General features: G+C 39.6%; 1 protein-coding gene across 2 annotated transcripts in view; it reads right to left on the bottom strand.

Moving 5' to 3' along the window:
• Rnf13 (ring finger protein 13) overlaps positions 1-21,724 on the bottom strand; it is an 87,336-nt gene extending 65,612 nt beyond the window's left edge. Inside the window, exons 1-2 of one of the 2 annotated variants that reach the window (XM_029473720.1) lie at positions 21,581-21,724; positions 10,758-10,901 (exon numbers count right to left, since the gene is read on the bottom strand). The gene's annotated coding sequence lies outside the window, so the exon portion shown is untranslated. The remainder of the gene's footprint in view (positions 1-10,757; positions 10,902-21,580) is intronic. The other variant, XM_021154153.2, reaches the window with a different exon arrangement.
• Positions 21,725-24,130: the final 2,406 nt, after the last annotated feature.

Raw genomic sequence — 24,130 nt, 5'->3', positions numbered from 1 at the left:
AAATATTCTACCTTCTAAAAAAGAACTTGGATCTCCACAAGTTGTTTTCTGAGGTGGCATGCACATTCCTATGGCCTGAGTTCCACCATGGTGTGCAATGTCCAGGGCCAAGGGTCCAGAAGGGAAGGGTACAGCCTATCAGCCTCCTCTTGAGACGTTTGCAAACCACATCTCAGACACAGCTGTGGCTGTGCGAACAAGGGAGTATGCGGGCAGACTGCTGCCACTGATGAGCACATGAACCTCAAGTTAGATGATGCAGAAGGGACTCCTAAAACAAAGCCATGACAACTAGCTTGAACCAAGCTGAACAGGGATAGTGTTTCAAAGTAGAAATGACCAATGAGCTAAGAAGGCAATACCGAGAGGGTAGTTCTGAAACAGTAATTGCCTTCACCTTATTTTGATGACTCTTATGTTATTACCAGGTGACAATAAGTGCTGAGAGGTTGTTTCATTGAAAAAAAAGAATTTGGAGAAAAATCTATGAATCTGATGCAAGTTTTAACTTTGTGTATGTGTAAGCACATAAAGAAGGTTCATTGTCCTTCCTAGTTTTAGCACTTTGGCACAGGTAATGTCGTCTAAGAAGAGGGAACCTCAACTGAGATAATGCCTCCCTAAGATCACGAGATTGGGCAGTGGGCAAGCCTCTAGGCAATTTTTTAAATTAGTGATTAATGTGAGAGGGCTCAGCACATCATGGGTAATGCCATTCCTGGGCTGCGGTCCTGGGGTCTATAAGAAAGCAGGCCAGGATGCAGCTCCCTCCATGGCCTCTGCAGCAGCTCCTGACTCCAGGATCCTGCCCTGTTTGAGTTCCCACCATGACTTCCTCTAATGATGAATGGTGATGTGTAAGTATAAGCCAAAAAACAAAAACAAAAAACCTATCCTTCCCAAGTTGTTTTGGGTCATGGTGTTTCATCGTGGTAACACCAAGACTTTCATGATTAACACATTCTTGAGAAAGCACAAACGTTTTTACATTTTAGTTTAAATTAGCTTTGCTTAACCAGGAAGCCTTCTAAAAGGAACCATTAACAGGCTTAAATTCTTTGATGGCTCTTCCTAGCACTTAACCTACTGTGTAAAGATAAATGCAAATTACCAATCATGTTACTAAGCAACATCCAGGTAAATACAATTCTTCACTGGAGAAAAGCGTTTATGTGAAATGACTCTACATTTGCTATAAAAACCTTTTATAAGCAAGGTACAATGATACAAGTCTGTAGCCCCAGCTTCTTAGAAAGCTCATGTGAAAGGATGGTTTAAGCTAAGAATTGGAGACCAGCCTGAACCTCAACACCCACCTTACACCCACAGTCCCTACCCCAGTCTTATAGGAAGAAAAAATAAAATAACTTGACATTAAAAAAAAAAAAGTGTTTGCTCGCCTGTGCTATATATTTCTTAAGACTGATCATGATCTTCAAGGAAACCTGGAGACTAATCAGGGACTGTTAATGGAAACTGTTCCTTTCAAACACCAAGATTTTCCACATCGGACCTGGCTGGTTCTAATCCAAGTCTAGTCTGTGCTGAGGATGAAAGCTTCACCATCTGGATCATAGGAGAGTTCTCCATAACCATATATGCTTACATTGGTATACTGTGCTTCCAGTATGTACACTCCTATAGAGTGGAGTATAATGCCACCGACATAATGCCCATGCGGTAGTACATATCTGAAACTCCAACAGTGAGGGAAGGGGAGACAGGCAGATTCTAGGGCTCACTTGTCAGCCTGACTAGCCAATCAATGAACACCTGCCGCACAAAAGCAAATAAGTAAGGCAGCCAGCAATAGAAGAAGACGTAAATGTCAATCTCTAGACTCCACAGGAAACTCACAAACAACACTACACCCATACACATAACAACCTGTGGGGAGCGGGTGTGGCGGCAGTCCCAAAGGCGCCAGGGACTGCAGCTAAGTCCTATGACTTGTACCTGACTTCCTCATATAAACCACAAACATCTTGAGAGCTGCGCAGGTATGTGGGGGGGGGGGGATATAAACAAGAAGAAACAGGACTGAATAAACTGCTGTTAGAAGGACTGGTGGTCGTGTTGTTCTTGCTGGTCAACAGCGGACGCGACAACAACCCATACACACAACACATACACCCATACACATAGCATATACACCCATACACGGAAACTCACAAACACACCCATACACATAACAAACCATACACACAACACATACACCCATACATGGAAAAATCTAACAAATCAAATTCAAGGGCACGTTAAAATGATATATGCCATAAAGGTTTGTTCAACATATGCAAATCCGTAGCTATAATTCAGCACATAAACAGGCATAGGGACAAAAACCCCTCTGGAAGCACATGCAGGGCTCGGAAACACTGAGCCAGCTTTTGAGTCCTCAGTATCATTTGTAATCACAAACTAACCTTCACCCTTCTTTGAAAGAATTCTAATAAACATTAATAGTGATTTTATCTGAAATCGGCTTCCTGGTACAATACAGTTTTCCAATTCTCATAATTTCTGTCCAGTTTATACTATATCTTACCTAGGAAATATCCTTGCAAAAAAATCTTGATTCTAATCTACAGTCTTCTTTCTTTTTTTTTTTCCTCCAAATTTTTATTAGGTATTTACTTCATTTACATTTCAAATGCTATCCCAAAGGTCCCCTATACCCTCCCCCACCCCCACTCCCCTACCCACCCACTCCCACTTCTTGGCCCTGGCATTCCCCTGTACTGAGGCATATAAAGTTTGCAAGACCAAGGGGCCTCTCTTCCCAATGATGGCCAACTAGGCCATCTTCTGCTACATACGCAGCTAGAGACACGAGCTCCAGGGGGTACTAGTTAGTTCAAATTGTTGTTCCACCTATAGGGGTTCAGACCCCTTCAGCTCCTTGGGTCTTTCTCTAGCTTCTCCATTGGGGGCCCTGTGTTCCATCCAATAGCTGACTGTGAGCATCTACTTCTGTGTTTGCCAGGCTTCAAAACCTTATGGGAATTAGATGAAATGTGAGAGATAGATAGATAGTTGTGTTAGAAGACATGACAAGGTACATGTCTTCTTTAAAAGCTGTAATTTCTATAAAATTTAGTAGAAAATTAAACAAATGCAGTACAAGGTGACAGAATGAGGAAGCAGCACAAGATTGTTAAAAATAAAGAAATCATCCGAGCATAATGCTCATGGCTATAATCCAGCACTAAGGAGTCAAAGGCAGGAAGATTGCTACAAGATCAAGATATATCTCAAGGATGATATATAGATAGATAGATAGATAGATACACACACATATATGTATATATATATATATATATATATATATCAAGATGTCATCTCGAAAAAAACTTTAATTTTAAATAAAGAGAATAAAATATTTAAAAATAATGAGAAATACTGACTACAACACATTTTCATCAAACCAACAATAAAAAGACAGTTCAGAGGCATCAAGGACAGTGTAGCTATGATGGTTAGCTTTAACTGTCTACTTGACAAAACAAAAAAGTGAAGAGTCTCAGTGAAAGAACATCTATAGTGAACTCACTGGTGGGTGATACAGAGATCTCCCAGAAGGCCATCAAGTCTCATTTTGATGTGGTATGCAATATATTAAACTTATCATCTTAAACAGACTTTAGTAACTAACTATATTTTTACTGTCAAGCAGCAATCACCACTATGCTTTCTAGAACCTTTTTATCCTAACAAAATGAAACCTGCAGCCCTTAGCTACACTTTATTCTACTTCTTGTCTTAGTTTAGGGTAGCACATAAGTGGAATTGTTCAGCATGTCTTTTGTGAGCGGCTCAGTTCACTAGCATGCCCTAAACATTGCTCTGTGCTGTAGAAGCCTCAAATCTGCTTGCTTGTCTGCCTGAATGGTATCCTGTGGCTTATACAAGCTACATGTATTTACGTACTCATCCATCAATAAATATTAAATTGCTTCCACTTCTTGACTTGTCAAAAAACATTCATTTGTGCTCCTTCTTCCAGTTTTTTGGGAGGTGGGGTATGATAGACTCCCTTGGTTATAAAATAAGAATTCCTATGAAGATTACAGCTGGCTTTGTTCGACAGTTACTGGTCAGCCCAGACAGAATGTTTGCTGAGACAGCATGTCTCCCATCATCGTCTGTCCTTCCTGAAGCAAACAATTCCAGAAAGGACAGACCACAGAGTAGCACAGAGCTCCCACAGCTGCATCGGGCCCCTCATTTCAAAGTCCCTCCCCGCCCCTGCAAAGGGTCCCAGCCAGCTGTTTCTCTCTGCAGACCCCTCCACTCCCATGGGAGGGAGGCTGCCCTTTGCTGTGCATGCTACTAAAGCAATGCAATCATGTGCTGAGGTCACAGTGTTTTCTTTCTGCGTTCAGTCTCTCGACTCTACTGGGGACATGTCAGCAGTAGAACTTCAGGATCAGAAGTTACCTCTGATTTTTTTGAGTATTGAACCATTTTTTCTCACACACTGAAACACATGAGTCCCACCAGTAATGCACAAGGGTTCCTATGTCTCCCCCATTATTATCAATACCTGTTACTTGCTACTTTTAACACAGCCACCACAAAGAGCACAGAACTTGGGTTCTAATTTGTATTCTCTACTAATTAGAAATAATGACACCACTTCTTGTACTTCGTATCTATCTGATCATCTTCTCTGGAAAAATATCCACTCATCTCACTTTTAATCAAACTGTTTTGTTGTTGTTGAGCTATAGGGGTGCAGACACACTTTGAATATTAAACCTTGCCTTGGATATGACTGAAAAATATGTTTCCTCCCATGTGGTGCATTTTGTTTTCACTACATAAGAAGTAGAAAAGTTGATCAGAGCCAGTCCCACAACACCCAGAGGAAGCTCCACTCCCAAGCACTCTAACACTCCCAGGATCATGGGATCAGAGGTGAAGAGGATACAACATCTGCCCCAACACCAGGAGTAACTGGGATCAATGGGACCCAGGTACCCAGGAACTTCCCACAACCAGTGGCACAGGTTCCTTCTGGTCTGAGCCGGTGCCCTGAGCAGACCGTGGGTGCAAACTCTGCAGCCAGTCCCACAACACCCAGAGGAAGATCCACTCCCAGGTGCTCTAACATGCCCAGGACCCACAGGATCCGAGGTTCCCAGGATCCCAAGGGCTTGGTCACACCAGGATCTCAGGGTCCCAGAATCAGCTTGACTCTGAGAAGCTTTGACACTCCCAGGATCTCAGTATCACAGGATCATAGAGGCAGCTGAACTCTGAGGGGTTCTGACACAACCAGGATCACAGGAAGGACAGGCCCCAGTCAGATATATCAAGGGTAGGTAGCACTAGAGATAATCAGATGGCAGGAGGCAAGCACAAGAACATAAGCAACAGAAACCATGGTTATGTGGCATCATCAGAACCCAATTCTCCCACCATAGCAAGTCCTGGATAGACCATCACACTGGAAAAGCAAAATTTGGATCTAAAATCACTTCTCATGATGCTGATAGAGGACTTTAAGAAGATCATAAACAACTCCCTTAAAGAAATACAGGAGAACACAGGTAAACAACTAGAAGCCCTTAAAGAGGAAACACAAAACTCCCTTAAAGAATTTCAGGAAAACACAATCAAAGAGGTGAAGGAAATGAACAAAATCATCCAAGATCTAAAATTGGAAATAGAAACAATAAAGAAATCACAAAAGGAGACAACTGTGGAGTTAGAAAACCTAGGAAAGAGATCAGGAGTCATAGATGCAAGCATCACCAACAGAATACAGGAAATAAAAGAGAGAATCTCAGGTGCAGAAGATACCATAGGAAACATTGACACAGCAGTCAAAAAAAAATGCAAAAAGTTCCCTAGAATAGGGAATAAAATATCAATGGAAGGAGTTGCAGAGACAAAGTTTGGAGCTAAGATGAAAGGATGGACCATCCAGAGACTGCACCCGGGGGTCCATCCCATAATCAGCCACCAAACACAGACACTACTGCATACGCCAGCAAGATTTTGCTGAAAGGACCCTGATATAGCTGTCTCCTCTGAGGCTTTGCCAATGCCTGGCAAATACAGAAGTGGATGCTCACAGTCATCTATAAGATAGAACACAGAGCCCCCCAATGTAGGAGCTAGAGAAAGTACCCAAGAGCTGAAGGGGTCTGCAACCCTATAGGAGGAACAACAATATGAACTAACCAGTACCCCCAGAGCTCGTGCCTCTAGCTGCATATGTAGCAGAAGATGGCCTAGTCGGCCATCATTAGGAAAAGAGGCCCCTTGGTCTAGCAAACTTTATATGCCCCAGTACAGGGGAACACCAGAGCCAAGAAGTGGGAGTGAGTGGGTAGGGGTGCAGGGCGGGGGAGGGTATAGGGGACCTTTGGGATAGCATTTGAAATGTAAACGAAGAAAATATCTAAAAAAAGGAAAAAAAAAGAAAAAAAAGAAAAGAAAAAAAAAGAAAAGAAAAGAAAAAAAGACAAAACCTCCTAACCCCAAACATCCAGGAAATCCAGCACACAATGAGAAGACCAAACCTAAGGATAATAGGTATAGAAGAGAGGGAAGATTCCCCACTTAAAGGGCCAGTAAATATCTTCAACAAAACTATTAGAAGAAAACTTCCCTAACCTAAAGAAAGAGATGCCCATGAACATACAAGAAGCATACAAATAGGCTGGACCAGAAAAGAAATTCCTCCTGTCACATAATACTCAAAACACCAAATGCATTAAACAAAGAAAGAATATTAAAAGCAGCAAGGGAAAAAGGTCAAGTAACATATAAAGGCAAGCCTATCAGAATTACACCAGACTTCTCACCAGAGACTATGAAAGCTAGAAGATACTGGGCAAGTCTCATACAGACCCTAAGAGAACACAAATGCCAGCCCAGGCTACTATACCCAGCAAAACTCTCAATGGCCATAGATGGAGAAACCAAGATATTCCATGACAAAACCAAATTTACACAATATCTTTCCATAAATCCAGCCCTAGAAAGGATAACAAATGGAAAACACCAATACATGGAGGGAAACTACACCCTAGAAAAAGCAAGAAAGTAATCTTTCAACAAACCTAAAGAAGATAGCCACACAAACATGATTCCACCTCTAACAACAAAAATAACAAGAAGCAAGAGTCACTTTTCCTTAATTTCCCTTAACATCAATGGACTCAATTCCCCCCAAAAGACACAGACTAACAGACTGGTTACATAAACAGGACCCAGCATTTTGCTGTATACAGGAAACACACCTCAGGGACAAAGGCAGACACTACCTCAGAATAAAAGGTTGGAAAACAATTTTCCAAGCAAATAGTCCCAAGAAACAAGCTGGAGTAGCCATTCTAATATCGAATAAAATCAATTTACAACAAAAAGTTATCAAAAAGATAAGGAAGGACACTTCATACTGGTCAAAAGGAAAATCTACCAAGATGAACTCTCAATTCTGAACATCTGTGCTCCAAATGCAAGTGCACCCACATTTATAAAAGAAACTTTACTAAAGCTCAAAGCACACATCGCACCCTACACAATAATAGTAGGAGACTTCAGCACCCTACTCACAGCAATGGACAGATCATGGAAACAGGAATGAAACAGAGAAACTAAACAGTGAAACTAACAGAAGTTATGAACCAAGTGGATCTAACAGATATTTATAGAACATTTCATCCTAAAGCAAAAGTATATACCTTCTTCTCAGCACCTCACGGTATCTTCTCCAAAATTGACCATATAATTGGCCACAAAACAGGCCTTAACAGATACAAGAAGTTTGAAATAATTCCATGCACCTTATCAGACCACCACAGACTAAGGGTGGTCTTAAATACCAACAAAAACAACAGAAAATACACACACAAATGGAAACTGAACAATGCTCTGCTCAATGATAATGTGATCAAGGAAGAAATAAAGAAAAAAATTAAAGGCTTTTTAGAATTTAATGAAAATGAAGACACATCATACCAAAACTTATGGGACACAATGAAAGCAGTGGTAAGAGGAAAACTCATAGCTCCAAGCGCCTCCAAAAGGAAACTGAAGAGAGCTTACACTAGCAGTTTGACGGCACACCTGAAAGCTCTAAAACAAAAAGCAGCAAATACACCCAAAAGGAGTAGAAAGCAGGAAGTAATCAAACCAGGTCTGAAATCAACCAAATAGAAACAAAATTAACTATACAAAGAATCAGCAAAACCAGGAGCTGGTTCTTTGAGAAAAATCAACAAGATAGATAAACCTTTAGCCACACCAACCAGAGGACCCAGAGACAGTATCCAAATTAATAAAATCAGAAATGAAAAGGGTGACAGAACAACAAAATATAACAAAATAATTATTCTGTTTGTTGAATATTAACAGTTGAAAATATTAAAATCATGTTCTACAAACATCATGAAAATATTACTGATTTTTCTCACTGTGCTTGAAATTAGCATTTTCTTAATGTTTATTTTCAAAGAGTTTTTGCTATTTTGAAAATTTAAAAATATACTTACTGATAAAATAATTTCTCTCCTAGAAACACTGATAATCTTTTTTAAGCAAACTGATTGTTACACGATGTACACAGATATATAATGTGTTTTAAATACTCTCTCACTATGTCAGGTGGTATCATATAATGGCTTTTGAATATATTTCTTAATGATTCATTTTTAATATTTGATGCTGTTTTACTATGCTTAACTCCCAAAGAATATTTTGTATGTTTTGAAACAATTTAGTATTCAACATTAGATATAGGATCCTCAGTTATAGATAGTTAAATATTCATTAATGATATTTTTAGGGTATGAAAGGAAATGAATATAAAAGTTGAACAATTTTTATGTATTATTTGATTCTTAAAATACTCAGTNTTATTAATGTTTGATTATAAAATGCATTTAAATAATAAAAAATTTAAGAAAAAAATAAAACCAGAAAGAAAGAAAGAAAGTAGAAAAGTCATTTAATGTACAAGCACTTTTAATTTTCATGGACTCCAATGCACCTACGTTTTATTTTCTTATCTGTGCTTTCAGTGTCCTATGTAAGAAATCCAGTAATGCAAACCTTTTCCCTGATTTCTTTCTTATATTACTTCTATGTTTAGTCCTTGAACACTTTTTAAAATTTTTTATATTAAATAACAATATAAGTTATGAGTCCAACACATATTTGGAAAACACTTTCTTGATCCAGATTTAAAAGTGTATTCCATGTGATTGTTCATAACTTTCTTACAAATCAAAAGACAATGTATAGGTCAAAGTCGACAAGACAAAAATGTAGGGGCAGAGATGCTAACAAAAACAGACTTCATAGTTCTCTCAATGCCACTATTGTCAGCTGTATCGCAGGTTGTCAATCCCAGCAATGAGCCACACAGAAAACTCGAAAGGAACAATTGACAATGAAACGTTTTCATGGACACTGAAATCTTGAGCACTAGGGAAACATAGTAGAAAATTCTGGTTTTCTGGGTTATCAAAATATACACAGTGTACTTCAAAGTATCCATCTCCTAATTCAGAATGTTTTATTTTTATGACTTTTCACCCAAATGTCAATGCTACCACTATGACATTGAAAGAAAACTTAATTTTATGCTAAGTTCTGTATTAAGGATCTGACATGAAGGTTTTCCCTCTATGCAACCTTTAAAATAGAACATAGGAGAAAGTAGATTGTACTCTCACTCAGCTTCCCTATTTTAGGGCACTACTTCCCTATAAGCACTAATATCAACTGACTGAAAAATGGACTAATGAGCTCACTTGTAACCCCACCTTCATGCCTCATTCTTTACTGTTTGTGCAGTCCTTAGATGGGAAACAACAATATCACACGAACTCTTTCATACTGTGTTAATGATGGCAGACTGCCACACTCCTGATCAAGTTATATCATTGTCACTGTTACAACCTGTTTCTTCTTTAAAATGAACTTTAATTACATGTATGTGGGGAGAGGTGCACATGAGTGCAGGTGTCCAGAGGCCAAAGGCATCAGATTCCCATGCAGCTAGAGTTACAGGGAGGTACCAGCCACAGGATGTGGGTGCTGAGAACCCACTTAGTGAGCCACTAAGAGTGTTCTAAGTGGCTGGCCCCTGCCCCAGCCCTAAAACCTGCTGCTTTACAGTGTTCCCCCAGCTATGCTCTTGACCTTGTTTTTGGATGCTAGCCTCACCCTGGCAAGTCTTTACAGTCACTTTACATATCTACCGTGATGGACCCCTTTAATCTCCTGCTTCTTAAATACTCATTGCTTCCAATCATAATTTTTAATTCTTATTTTTATTGTTTAGTGCCCTTATTTGCTGAAAGAATATGTACTTCTCAAGGTCATATTTATTTTACAAATATGTAAACAGTGCCTAACAAACATTAGGTGCTTAACATTTGCAAAAACAAATGCACATCCCACTTCTCTTTATGCTAATTTAATGAAACCTCTATATGCTACTACCGGTTAACTGCTTTTTGTAAGGTTTTAAGACGTTTACATTAAAGCTGTCTTATTCCAGGCGTAGTAGGAAAGCACCTGCCTACCTGCCTCAAAGAAGCACTGAATCCCCGGCACCACCAAAAACAAATCCTGCTTTTATGTTTCCATTAGAGGCAGGTGTGGTGTTTTGAACAGTAGTCCCAGCTACTCAATGGAATTCAAGACCAACATAGGCAACAGTATTGTCTCAAAAATATTTTTAAGTAAAAAATGTCTGTGCATATATTAAAAATATCCATAAGTATACATACAGTGGATACTATGGGGGCTGAAGAGATGGCTCAGCAGTTAAAAGCAGTTGTTGATTGTGCAGAGGATCCAGGTTTGGACCCCAGCATCCTTGTCAAGTGGCTCACAACCCTCTTCAGCTTCCCTCTTCTGTCCTCTGAAGGCACCTGCACACATGTGGTACACATGTACACTCTGTCACACACACATGCATATAAAATAATTCTTAAATATTATGAAACAATAAAATAATCTGCAAATACATCTTAACTCTGGGTGGTGGGTCCTTATATCATTTTTGGTTTATTCTTCATACCTATTTCCATAGTTCAAAGTAAAAAATTTCTAAAGCATATTAATTTATATGGCATATTCTAGAGACTAAACTACATACAAACTCTAATTAGCCTGCCCCAACCACCTATTTAAGGGTTCTATTTGTATAGTATCTTCATACAATATAGAAAACATTTTAAATGAGCAAGCAACAAAGCTTGTAGTTCACTAGTCTACTCAGTATTCGGAGGGGATTAAATTATTTCTTGTGAAGTAAATTGTGCAATTAAATAATAAAGATTTATGGCCCAGCATGATGGTGCTGTCTTTAATCCCAGCACTCAGAAGACAGAGGCAGGTTGATCTCTGTGAGTTCAAGGCCACCCTGGTCTACATAGGGAGTTCCAAGATAGCCAGGGCTATGTAATAAATAGACTTTGTCTTTTAAAAATAAATCAAGATAAAGATAATGGTGTAATGAAGTACCTGTAACAGTGAGGTCAACAAAGTGTGATCCCAAGCATCAAGAAGCTGAACAGAGATAGCAGAACAATAATCTAACATGAAGGCAACTCAGGTTTGGCTATACTGCCATCTATCACAGGATCATCAAGTAAAAGGAATTCGTTTGAAAGCCTTGCTTGAGGGAGAGAGTTCTATTGTACTACCGTGGGGTTCACAACTAAGAGTCTGGCTTGAGGCTCAGAGGATGAGGCAGACTATACAACAGTATAGAGACTCCTGGTGCTGACTAAATGCAGTTTGTACTATGAGATGGACATGTGCATGTGGGGGAGCCAGGTACAAAATGTGAATTTGAGTAAGAAATGTCCCTTGCAGGCTCATGTGTGGAAGGTGTGCAGCTAGCTTGGCAGCTCCCTGTGATGACATGATGGGTACTCTGCCTTGTGAAAGGTTGGTCACAGCTGGTGCTGCCATATTGAGAGGTGATGGAAATTGGAGGAGGAGGAGCTTGGTGAGAAGCAGGTTAGAAAAGTGTGCCTTGGGATAGTATCTTTTTTTCTAGCCCTGCTGTTTTCTGGATTTCAAGATGTCCTTTGCACAGAGCTACAATCATCACAACTGAATGGTGCTTCTGCAAGCGGGTACACAGAGTAAAGCAGCAGAGCCTCACATCTGCATCTATGCCCATGGACCTACAGAGAGGCAAACAGCCTGTTTAAAAGATGCAGAGCCCAGAGAACACCATCTTCAGCTAGGAGGACTGGCACAAAAGGATCTCCACATACAAGACAGTGAACCTCTGACCTAAACTGACACCACACCAAAACAACAACAGAACATAAGAGAAAACTCGGGAAGTGCAGGTTCTATGGCCGTGCACACCGGTAAATTTCAGCACTCAGGAGGATGTAGAAAACATCCCAAATTCATATAGCTTATGCTGCGTATTTAAGTTTGATTTCAAAAGGAAAAAAAAAAAAAAGGCCAGGTACCATGGGACAACTATAGTCTCAGAAGTTAGGAGGCAGAGGCAGGTGAACTCTCTTGAGTTCTAGGTCAGTCTGGTCTACACAGCAAGCTCCAGGCCAACTAGGACTATATGCTGAGTCTCTGGGGGGCGGGGCGGGGGGGGGTGATGAAGGGAGAGAGACAGAGAGACAGAGACAAAGAGAGATAGAGAGACATAAGAAGTTTCCATGTTAGTAACAACTTCTTAGAAACAGCACCAAAAGCAAGAGTAAAAAGATATAGATTGGATTTCCTCAGAATCGAAAACTTTTATGTGTCGAAGAACAATATTAAAATAGAGGCCCCACACAAATGGACAAAAGAAAATTTGTACATCATATATGTGATAAAGATCTCATATCCAAAGTACAGAAAGGAGCTGGACAGATAGCTCAATCATTAAGACTATTTGTTGCTCTTTCAGAAGACGAGTTCAGTTCCAGGTTTAGAGCATCCAGCTCAGACTGCTCAACACAACCTGTAACTCCAGTTCAAAAGGATCTAACACCCTCATCTAGCCTCCAAGGGCACCCACACAAGCAACGTGTACATACAGATACACAAAAATAGAAACAAAATAAATCATTTTGGATTTTCTGTTTGTTTGTTTGTTTGTTTGTTTGTTTGAGCTTATGGGTTGGGTTGGTTTAGCTTGGTTTGGCTTGGTTTGGTTTGGTTTGGTTTTTTGAGACAGGGTTTCTGTGTAGCCCTGGATGACCTGGAACTCACTTTGTAGACCAAGCTGGTCTTGATCTCAGAGATCCACCTGCCTCTGCCTCCAATGTACTAGGATGACAGATGTATGCCACCACTGTTCAGCCCTATAAACCACTTTTTTAGAAAACTCAATATCAAAAGGACAAATTGTAAAAGACAAAGAATTAACATAATACTTCAAGAAAATTGCACATGGCAAGCAAGTGTATGAAAGGATGTTCTAGTTCATTCATGTCAGATCAACACAAAACAGGAGAAGGGTGGGCACAGTGGCACATACCTTTAATTCCAACCCTTGGGTAGCTGACAGCTCTCTACTAGTTCAAGGCCAACCTGGTCTACACAACTAGTTCTGGGCCTAATGAGCCCTTGTTTCAAAAAGCAAAACAAAATGCAAGTAGTTACTACTGCATACTCATAAAGGTAACTATAGATAGATAGACAGACAGACTGACTGAGTGACTGATTGATTGACTGATTGACTGATTGATAGAAAACAGGACACTGAAGAAAGATCAGTAGATAAAGCACTTGCCACACAAATATGAGGCTCTAAGTTCAGATAGCCAACACTTAGAAGGTTGGTCATGGTGGTACACAACTAGCACCCAGTGCTGAGACATGGAGCGAAATGCTACAAGAATATGAAGAAATTAGCAACACACATTGCCAAAGTAAATATAAGAATGTTTTAGACAATACGGAAAAGAGCAAAGTAAGTGCTCAAACACCTAGACACGGGCTTACCATAAGCAATGTCACTCTTGGGATAAACCTAAAGAAAGGAAAACTAGTACTCAAACAAACCCTCATTCAACAGAAGCACTAAACACAGCAGGTAACGAGTTGAAACAATCCAAATATTCACCAAAGACTAAATAAATTGGTTTTGTTTGTAAAGGAAAATTATACAGCAGTAGAAAGTGCTGGTACATGTGATTACAAAGTCACTAAGTAAAGGAAGCCAGGCATAATCAATCATATAACATTTGATTCCATATAAATTACCCAGAATAAGTAAATACATAGAAAGAAAACAATTAGAGGTCAGTATAGCTAAGGATATTAGGAAATCAGGAGACAGAACTGCTAATGGTTTACGATTTTTATTTTGAAGTGGTAAAAATGTTTCAAAACTAAACAAATGTGTTGATGTGCAACATTAAAAATATACAAAATGCCACTGGATGGCTATGCTTTAAATGGTTAGATCTTTTCGGTATACGGCGTGGGGGGCGGGGGACATGTTGTACCTGTGTGGTACATGCATTTTAGTGCTAGTATGTAACATGGGCACACATTTGTGGATGCCAGCTGAGGATATGGAATGTGTTCATCTATCACCCTATGACTCTCTCACTGAACTAAGAGTTTGCCTCTTCAACTAGAATGGCCAGCCAGCAAGCTCGCAGTCTCCACTAGGTATTCACAGCCTTGCTCAGCTCTCTACATGGATGCTACAAATTTGGACTCAGGTCCAAATGTTCCAGGGCAAGTGCTCTTACTCACTAAGCCACCTTCCCAATTCCTACAAGGTTAATTTTGCTAGGTGAATATCATTTTTCAAAAAAATCAATTAGCATTTATAATTTATTAGTATATAGTGCTTTCTTTCTAAAGGCCAAACATGGAAATTACAAGAACAGTAACCAGATAATCTTTAACATTAATGAGGTGTGTTATGTAAGAAAAGCTGAGGTTCAATACTTGCTTTCTCTTAGTGCTTCACTAAGAAATATTCATCTCTCATTACCTCAACAAAATTCTTTCCCGGTAGAATTCACTCCTTCTACAAACTTGAAGTAAATATACACTGAACTTAAACAACATTTAAGTAACAAAACATCAACACATTTCTAACTTCCCTAGAAATTTTCCTAGATCAAATTCTTTTACCCAGTCAAAAGTCCTCATATATTAGTGAACAAAATTATCCCAAAATTTCCTTTTCTTTTGATAACACAAATATGGGTACATATTTACATATTTTAATATGTAAATTAAATATTAAATATGTAATGTTTCATGATTATCAGCACCCTAAAAAATAAATAAATAAATAAAATATACATGACATTAACCATGTTTCTTAGACTTTGCAGTTAAAAGACTGATTTCTTAAAGTTCTGTGATCATCATTGAAACAGCATTAATGTCTTTTTCTAGTCTCACATTGTAAGAAGATGGCAAAATTACATATAAAACTATCTCAACAAGTAAGAGTGGGAGGGGAGCAAGAGAATATTAGAAAATGAATATGCTAGAAACACTTAATAAACCGGAATGAAATATCATAGTGAAACTACTATTATATATAATTAATATATCCTGGGGGGAAAGCAAAGTGCCTGATCATTTTACTTTCTGTGTAAAATTCCTTAGCAGATCACACGGACGTCAAAAGACAGTCAATCCCAATTAACTAGCTTGGGATTCAGCACAGGAGCGCCACATCCACTTGTCCTCCCGTTAAGGAGGACAGCCCCTTGCTGTCCCCATGTTCACCTCTCCTCTCCATCCAGGAACTCTGTCCACCCCAGCCTTTCATGCTGCTCTTTGTGTGTACCACCACGAGCTAGCCAAACGAACCTCATTATGCTAAGGACCCCTTTTCTTTACACTTCTTCAAATTACGGACTGACATGTTCTGATTCTACATGTCTAGCATCTCATATGAGGAAATGACGCAAGTGACCATTGAATAAACATAAAACATAAAAGGGTGAATAATTACTATGACCTAGTACTAAAGTACTACAGCTCATCTTCCTCTGTATGAAAGAGCTGGCAATTATATAGTAACTACATTTTACTGTGTTTTTAAAAGGTACATTAGTAAATAGCATCAAAGCATGATATTGATTTTGTAGAAATCTAGTCTTCAAACTATTTTGTTAACCAAAAGTAGTTATCTAGCTTGTTTTGTACTTAATAAAAGTTTATAATCAGCTCTATTTTATCTATGCTACTAAAGCAAATATTAATGCAACATTTTTGTAAGACATCTCAAAAGCTGATCTTTACACTGAAAAATTCCAATTGCATCACCAATGAGAAAATTAACTTGAGAGATAAGAAATTGTTATTGTTAGTGAACAATAAGACCCAAATTCCCTTAATGTTGATGTTTTTGTCTCCAATAACCTTATTTCCACTGGTCTCCTGCATCAGCAAGAAATACTATTCACAGCCCCCTCTCTCTGTTCATCTAGTGAACACATGGTCCTTAATTCTTACTGCAGTACAAATTTCCTTCCAAACCTGGTCCCCGCCTTGGCACAGCCTCTTCCTGCCTACTGTAAGCTTTTAATGCACACCTACATTTGCTGTACATTAAGAGCTTTCTGACTTTAAGTGTTTTGTCTAAAAGGAGATTTTTAAAAAAGTAAATTTGGAGGCAGGACAACTTAACATTCAACACATGCATTACATTTGGCACTGTTCAAAGGGTAAGCCACTGTACAGGGAGGGAGGAGGAAAGAGACATAAGGATCCCTCCTTCAAGTGTTCTACTCAACCAACTGGGGCCTGGCATTGTTATTATCTATGCAGTATAATTTGAACATGCAGTACAAAACTATCTAATTACCATTATTAAAAAGGTACCCATTTCTCCCACAAAAAAAATCAGCTTTGGAAGGACCAGCGTTTCTGTCCCTTCAGTTAAGTGATGATCACTTAGTGCCTAGAGCATTACAGGACAAAGCAGGTACTGAGTAAATATTTGTTAAGTGAAAAATTCTGGAGGGAAATAAAGAAGAAAAGAAATGCAAGCATCAGAATTCAAGTACTGTCTTTTACTGAGATAGCATACATGGAAACCTTCTGCTCTCTCACCATGCTCACCAATAAGCACATTTTTGTTTGACTGGCCAGTTACTCAGGCCTAACAGGACAGCAGAAAACTAAATATAATTCAGTGGCAAACTTCACTGCATAACTGAAAATCAAGCAATTGCACATAAGCCCTAGAAAATCTGTTAAAGAAAGAAATCTATAGATCCACCTATAACTTAGTCCGAGATCTTTTTGATGGTAAAGAAGGCTTTTAGAGATTGATGCTTCTGTCTTCCACAAGTGCCATTAGCTAAGGTTATAATGATAGCACAAACATCTCTCTAACTGACTACCAGTTTTCATACATTAACTAATTTTCAAAACAACTCCAAATCAATACTGTTGCCATCATCATTTCACAGAAAGGGAAAACTGAAGCCAGAAAATGGAGAGCAATAGGATGTCATCAGATCTTCATTCTGCCCACTATCCCAGGTAGCCTTCTTACCCTTTGAAGTTCTTTCCGTGCAATCTTGGGTAGAAACAGTACACTCTTTCCAGCTGTGCACCCTCTTTGACATCCCCCAAAGTCTCATCCCATCTCTGAACAAAGGTTTTGCCATAATCAATTCAAGTTAACAAAGATATAATATTTAATGTAGAAATGTCACTGAACACCTACGTGTTTAACCGCTTTTCAGAAAACAAAAGTCAATACATCTTTCAGCATTCTTGATGTGAGAATCTCTAGTCTCCAATTTACTGTTCTTAAGAAATGGGAGGAGCCTTGTATGTTTACACAACTTTTCCTTCCCACTCTTTTCCCTCCTGTTGCCCCACCCCCCACCCCCCACCCCCAAACACAAAATAGGATACAGGGAAAACAATCAGTGCATTCTCACTACATGGGGAATGCTCAGTCCTGAGGAAATCAGGAGTTGAGTCAGTGCAGTGACCCAAATGGGAATGGCAGTTCCAACCAATTACCCATGGTGTGAGCATCGTGTCACTCCTCTGTTCATGGAAGATAAAGCTAACCGTATCCATTTTAGCTTTATACACACTGAATACCTTCTCAAGTTCCACCATTTAGTTTCTTCCTAAATATCAGTACACTAAAATTTGTTCATAGCAATATCCCTTATTTACATTAATAGCATCAATACCCCTCACCAGAACTGACATGCCCCCGGCCATGTGAATTACCAATGCTATTTTAGCTGTTTCAAGCCTACCCTTCATTAAAATCTTGACATTTGTCTCCATTCTATGGAACTCCCACCTCCAGGCTTCTACTTCTCTACTGGACCTCTGATCCCAAACTAATGTTCATAAATGAGGGATTTGTCTCAACTGAAAATCACATGCAAAATTCTTAACCTGGCATTTAAGGACCTCCACAGTCAGTACCATTTATCTTCATCAGCCTGTTCCTTAAACATACAACCTTGGCAAATGTTCTCTGACTTCCCTTCCTCTAGACTTTTGCTCTGATCACGTCCTGGTAGGGACTGTTGTCTCCCAACCTCCTCCATTTACTAACAATCATGCAAATAGCCACATCCTCAATGTAAAGAAATAAGCAAACTTCCCAAAGTCAACAGCCAATAAAAACTCAAAATACCCGATAGTATTTTATGGGGCAGAGGGAGGTCTTATGATATGTGTAATATATGTATGTAGACTAGACACGTGCATAGACTTGAAAAGGCCAAAGAGAGATATAGGGTACCCTTTATTAGTCTACAAGTCGACACTTTATTTTATTTCCTTGAGACAGAGTCTCTTACTCTGGTTTGTTGCTAATCAAATGGCAAGCCATGTCTACATAATGAGAGTTCCCCCACCTAATATAATAATAATAATAATAATAATAATAATAATAATAATTTTTTGTTAAAAATCTATCTGGCCAGTAAGATGGCTCAGAGGGTAAAGACATTCACTACCAAACATGAAGACTTAAGTTTGATCCCTGGATCCCACATCATAGGAGAGAAGCAACTCCCACAAGCTGTCCTCAACATATGCACTGTGAGTATATGTGTATATACATACAAAAAAATAAATTTTAAGTCATAATTGTACTATTATCTGCCATATTAATGAATTTGAGAATTGAATTTGATCATACAAAGTAATCAGAAACCTACTGACCCATTTTGACAAAAGCAATCACATACTTTCATTCTTCTCTAATCAATTTTTGTACAGTGCAACATCTTCATAAAAATCTTAGTTCTCTGTTTTATGTGTTCAATAATTATCTACAGAATATATGATTTTAGAACCATTATTCGCCAACGTGTTTTATTAAAGTGAATTCACATGTCTATTAACCCTGTTTCTTCTGAGAAACCTAACAGTGGTTTCTAACTGCCTTCCCTTTTTTACGCCACAGGAAACCACAGTATGCAGCGCGACACAGTAATAACAAGTCAAACAGTGGAAATCACTACTTTGACTTACACATTTTACTTTCAGCTATACATTATTAGTTCCTAATTTCAAAATGTCCAAAGTCATGTTTTATTTTAAAAGCCAACTACTTTTAGTTAATGCTAACATGACATAAGTATATCATATGATTTTATCAAGCTAGTTAATACACAGTCTTAATAAAAAATACAAAACATAAAGTATCTTGCTCAACTCTATAAACCTATCCCAAGAGGCAAACACCTACTCTACCCTCACTTTGCTGAACTTAGTGCTCGAAAGCTGATATAAACTCTGTTAGCCTCAGATGCAGAAACATCAAAGGAAGTAAGCTGCAAGCTAGCAAGAAGCTAGGCTCCTCTAAAATCCTTACAGAAATAACAAGGATAAATGAGTAGTTAGCCCCAAACCTTCCCATATCCCACTTCCCTAAGCACGGACTTTATACACATTACTTCCACTGCACATCAAGACACCATTTTGACTTCAGGTAAGGCAGAGGAAAACATACACATATGACTAAGACAACTAACATTCCCTATACAAAGACTGTAGTCTATATAATCAATTCAAGGAAGCATAACTATGATACAGACATATTTTATTTCATTTAATCTTCACAACGTCACCCTTTTTTTCATTTTTTTTTAACTTTCTCACTTATTGTATGTGTATGACTCGGGAGGTAAGACATATACCACAAGGTTCATATGGAGAGCCGAGGACAGCTTTGTGGAGTCAGTTCTCCCCTTCTTCCTCTATGTGGGTTCTGGAAATCTAATCCAGACCATTAGAACTGCAGGGCCAGCTCTACTACTCACCAAACATCTCACTAGCCCTTTCCATATTTACTGATGTCACCCAACACTGGAGGGTAAGTCTAGTCTGATTCCCAAATTTGAAACTCTTTGGAAACAGTTTTTTGTTTTGCTTTGCTTTGCTTTTTGCCTGAATCTACAATAATACACTTTATATCTTCCTCTTGACCAGCATTAAAAAAAAAAAAAAACCTGTACCTGAAATTAACTCTATGGCCATAGATTATAAAAAGAAGAAAAAAGTCTATTAATGAACCCCTGCGGTCCTCCACACTCAACTCCTATTTAACGACCACAGTCCTCTGAAATGAATTCTTTTTGACCCATTAAAAACTGTCTTTAAACAAGGCTTGATGGCTAGTAATTCCAGTACTGAGTAAGCCGAGGCAAAAGAATGGAAGTTTGAGATCAGTCTGGGCTACATGTAAGGACCATGTCTCAAATAAATAAATAATGACCCTGTGGCCAATTAAACTCTCAAAAGTTCTTCCCTAAATCTTTAAATAGCCTGTCTCTACTGGCTCTTGGGAGGCACGGTCACTTTACTGTATTGTATCAGAAAGTGCAGCTTTCTTCTCAGCACTGCTGAAAGGAATGCAGTTTCCACTGGAACTGCTGCATCACTGGTAGAAAAAGAGTATCATCCAGGCAGGTTTGGGGCAGACATCAGCCTATAGCAGCTGCCCACGGTGCTGAAATTGAGGATTAAAATGGGAGTTATGGAAATTAACTACTGCCAGATTAGAAGAAAATAGGGCAATTGACCGTAAGCAAACAGAGAACATGCAGCAGAGGCTACCAAAGTTGTTTCCCTCCCAGGGACAGATCAATTCAATAAGCGTCCTTGCAAAAAAGTTCGGACTTCCAGCATTGGGTAGGGAAAAAAAAAAAAAAGGCAGTATGTGGCCCTAGCAAGGTCACGTCCAAGCCTGTAGGCTGAGCTTTTACGGAAGGAAAGGGGAGTGGGTGAGAAAAGGAAGGAAGCGAGCGATGACATTTTCTTCTTCTTCTTTTTAAAGACAAAACAGCCCGAGAGTATTTTCGCCGAGGACTTAAGAGGCAAGTCCTGGACCAGAGAAGTCTTCCAAGTATCTTTCCAGGCCACGGGGACCTCTGGAAGGGACCGTGGGAAGCAAAATCCATAGCCCGACAACTTCAGATCTACCAGCCCGCAAGATGGGATGCTAAGGAATCATCTCCCGCACGGGCCTGTGCTGTCACTGCACGTAGCAGAGGAGCCCGACGGTCCCCACAGCCGGCTACCGCACCCAGGCCGGAGTGGGTGTGTTCTCCCGGCCAGGCCGGACAACCCCCGCCTACCGCTGCGGAGGCACGCTGGTTCTTACCTGAAGTCCGGCCCCGGAACCTAGGCTCACGGCCACCCAAGAGAAGTCGCTACCCGGACTTCATGACTGAGTATCCGCACTGAGCCCCTACCCAAGCAAGTCGGAGAAGGGACCACAACAGCGGGCAAGCGGAAGTCCCGCCTCCCACGCCTCATTGGCCCACACTCAGAGGTAAAGATATATTATTGGGCTGTGATGTTGTCCGTCACGGCCCCGCCCCTTTCGCGGAGTCGCCCAGCCTGCCTCTGCTGGGTTGGGAGAACTGCCCAGTTTTTGAGTGTCGTTCTGAACCGCGTGATCCATCATCCCTATTAGGAACCGGGAAGATGAGGGAGGGACGGCTTTTGGAAGCCCTGGGTGTGGTGGAGAAGCCACCCTGGACTGCCCCAGCCTGGTCCGCAGATGATTGGCTTGCAGAGCGAGGCCCTAGCGGAGGCTGTGTGTCTGAGTGGCCCGCAGCGATCCGAGGCCGAAGAGCCGCGAAGTGTCTTGCACCCTCCCGGGAGAGGGCCTATGAGGGCGGGGAACGCCGGGTGACGCCTTGCGCTGGAATCCAGGTCGGGTTAGAGCTAGCCGCCCGAGGTCTAGGCACGAACCACGAGGCCTGGCAGGGAGCCGGGCTGATCAGCTCACTGCTTGACTAGCCAAAGTCCAACCACGCGATTCAGTCCTCAAAACAGTCTTTCAAAAACCATGTCACCTTTTGAGGAACGAAAATCTCATCCCTTGAGTTCTCCTCATACTTTTTCACCCCCTAGTCTGAAAAAGCAGAGTTCTTGGATTGAAATGACCCATTGGGCCATCAACATTAACAGCTCCTAAACTACTGCCTTTTGGTTTTAATCCCGTTTGATGCAAAGATTCTGACATGTCCTAATCGAACTGGTCCTAATAAGGCATCTTTGAGGCCCATACTGGCATCAAATATTTAATTAACATGTTTGGATTTTGGTTGTGGGGGGAGTTATTACAGGAATGTGAGTTATTTATAGCCTCGTTTGCTTCAGGAGCCCTAAGTAGGTGGGGAACAAAAATAGAAAGATTTCCTATTCTTTTTTCTTGTGCCTTTTAAACTAGAATCTACTCTAAATACCACTCAAGCAATTTAAGAAAACAAATGTAAGGGATTGAAGATTGAGTTCACAGTTAGCACTAGACTCTGGGTTACAGAAAAGAGAGGGAACAACAAAGAATCAAATTAGAAAAATAAAGACCATCAAAAACATTTTCAGCTGCATAGCCCACAATTGTATAGTTAATGTATTTTTCATGTATTGGGAAGAAGACATTCACAACTACATAACTATGCTTTGACAAAGTCATGAAGGTCGAGATTGTTATGAAGGCTAGAGTAACTACTATACAGAGAGGTGCTATATCTCTTGACGCATTTTTAATTAAATTCTCTCAAAATGGTTTTCTATATTAAATCAGATTTCTTCCATGATATAAAAGCTTTTTTTAAGGACAAAAAATAAAACCAGTTGCTAATTCCTTAAATAGAGACTCTTAAAAAGAGAACATTTTGCTTCTGTATTCAGTCTGCTCTGTAAACCATGGTAAATATATAGTTCTCTCAGAAATAAGCAAGGTAATGTATTTGTGTTGCACTTGGGTAGACTAATGATATATATATATATATATATATATATATATATATATATACCTTGTATTAAATGAAGGCAAATTAGAAGATAGAGTGGAAAATAATATTTTCAATTATGTTTTTTTCGAGAGTATGAAAATTTAATAGAGTATATGGTGATAAGGAAAAAAACACCAATTATTCCCTCCTAAAATCCAATCATCTGGATGTGATGGGATAGGCCTAAAATTCCAGCACTCCGGAGGATCTGAAGTTACAGGGCCTCTTTAGCTTTATAGCAACTTCAAAGCCAGCCTAGGAAACATAAGACTGTCTTATTTACTGTGACAGTATGTCATAACCAAGGCAACTTATAAAAGAGAATGTTTAGTTGGGCCTTTGGTTTCAAGGGTTTATTAGCCAGGGTTCTCTAAAGTGACAGAACTTATAGAATGAATATATATGAATATATCAATATATGTGGGATTTATTAGAATGATGTAAAGGCTGCTGTCTAGCTAAACCAATAACGGCTGCCTATGAATAGAAAGTCCAAGAATCCAATAGGCTCAACTGTACACACTGGGATCCCTAAGTAGGCTCTAATGCCAGTGTAGGAATGGACTCACAAGCAAGGTGAGAGCAAGCAAGCAAAGGGCAAAAGCTTCCTTCTCCCCTATCCTTCCTAGGCTTCCAGCAGAAGGTGTGGCCCAGGTAAGAGGAGGGTCTTCCCACCTCAAAAGATCTGGATTAGAGATGTATTTTCCCAACTATAAAGATCTTGATTAAAGGCGTGTCTTCCTACCTCAAAGTTCTGGATTAGAAATGGATCTTGGGACTTCAAATTAAGCCAAAGCTCTTCACAAGTGTGCCCTCCATTTGGGGTTCTAATTAGTTAACTCCATATGTGGTCAAGCTGAGAACCAAATATAGCCATCCAATAACCCTCTGATTTTCATTCATAT

This window comes from Mus caroli (assembly GCF_900094665.2).
Source record: "Mus caroli chromosome 3 unlocalized genomic scaffold, CAROLI_EIJ_v1.1 3_unlocalized, whole genome shotgun sequence".
Classification (NCBI taxonomy): Eukaryota; Metazoa; Chordata; class Mammalia; order Rodentia; family Muridae; genus Mus; species Mus caroli.
Note: the sequence above shows the minus strand (reverse complement) of the source record. Positions and strands in the feature narration are given on the sequence as shown.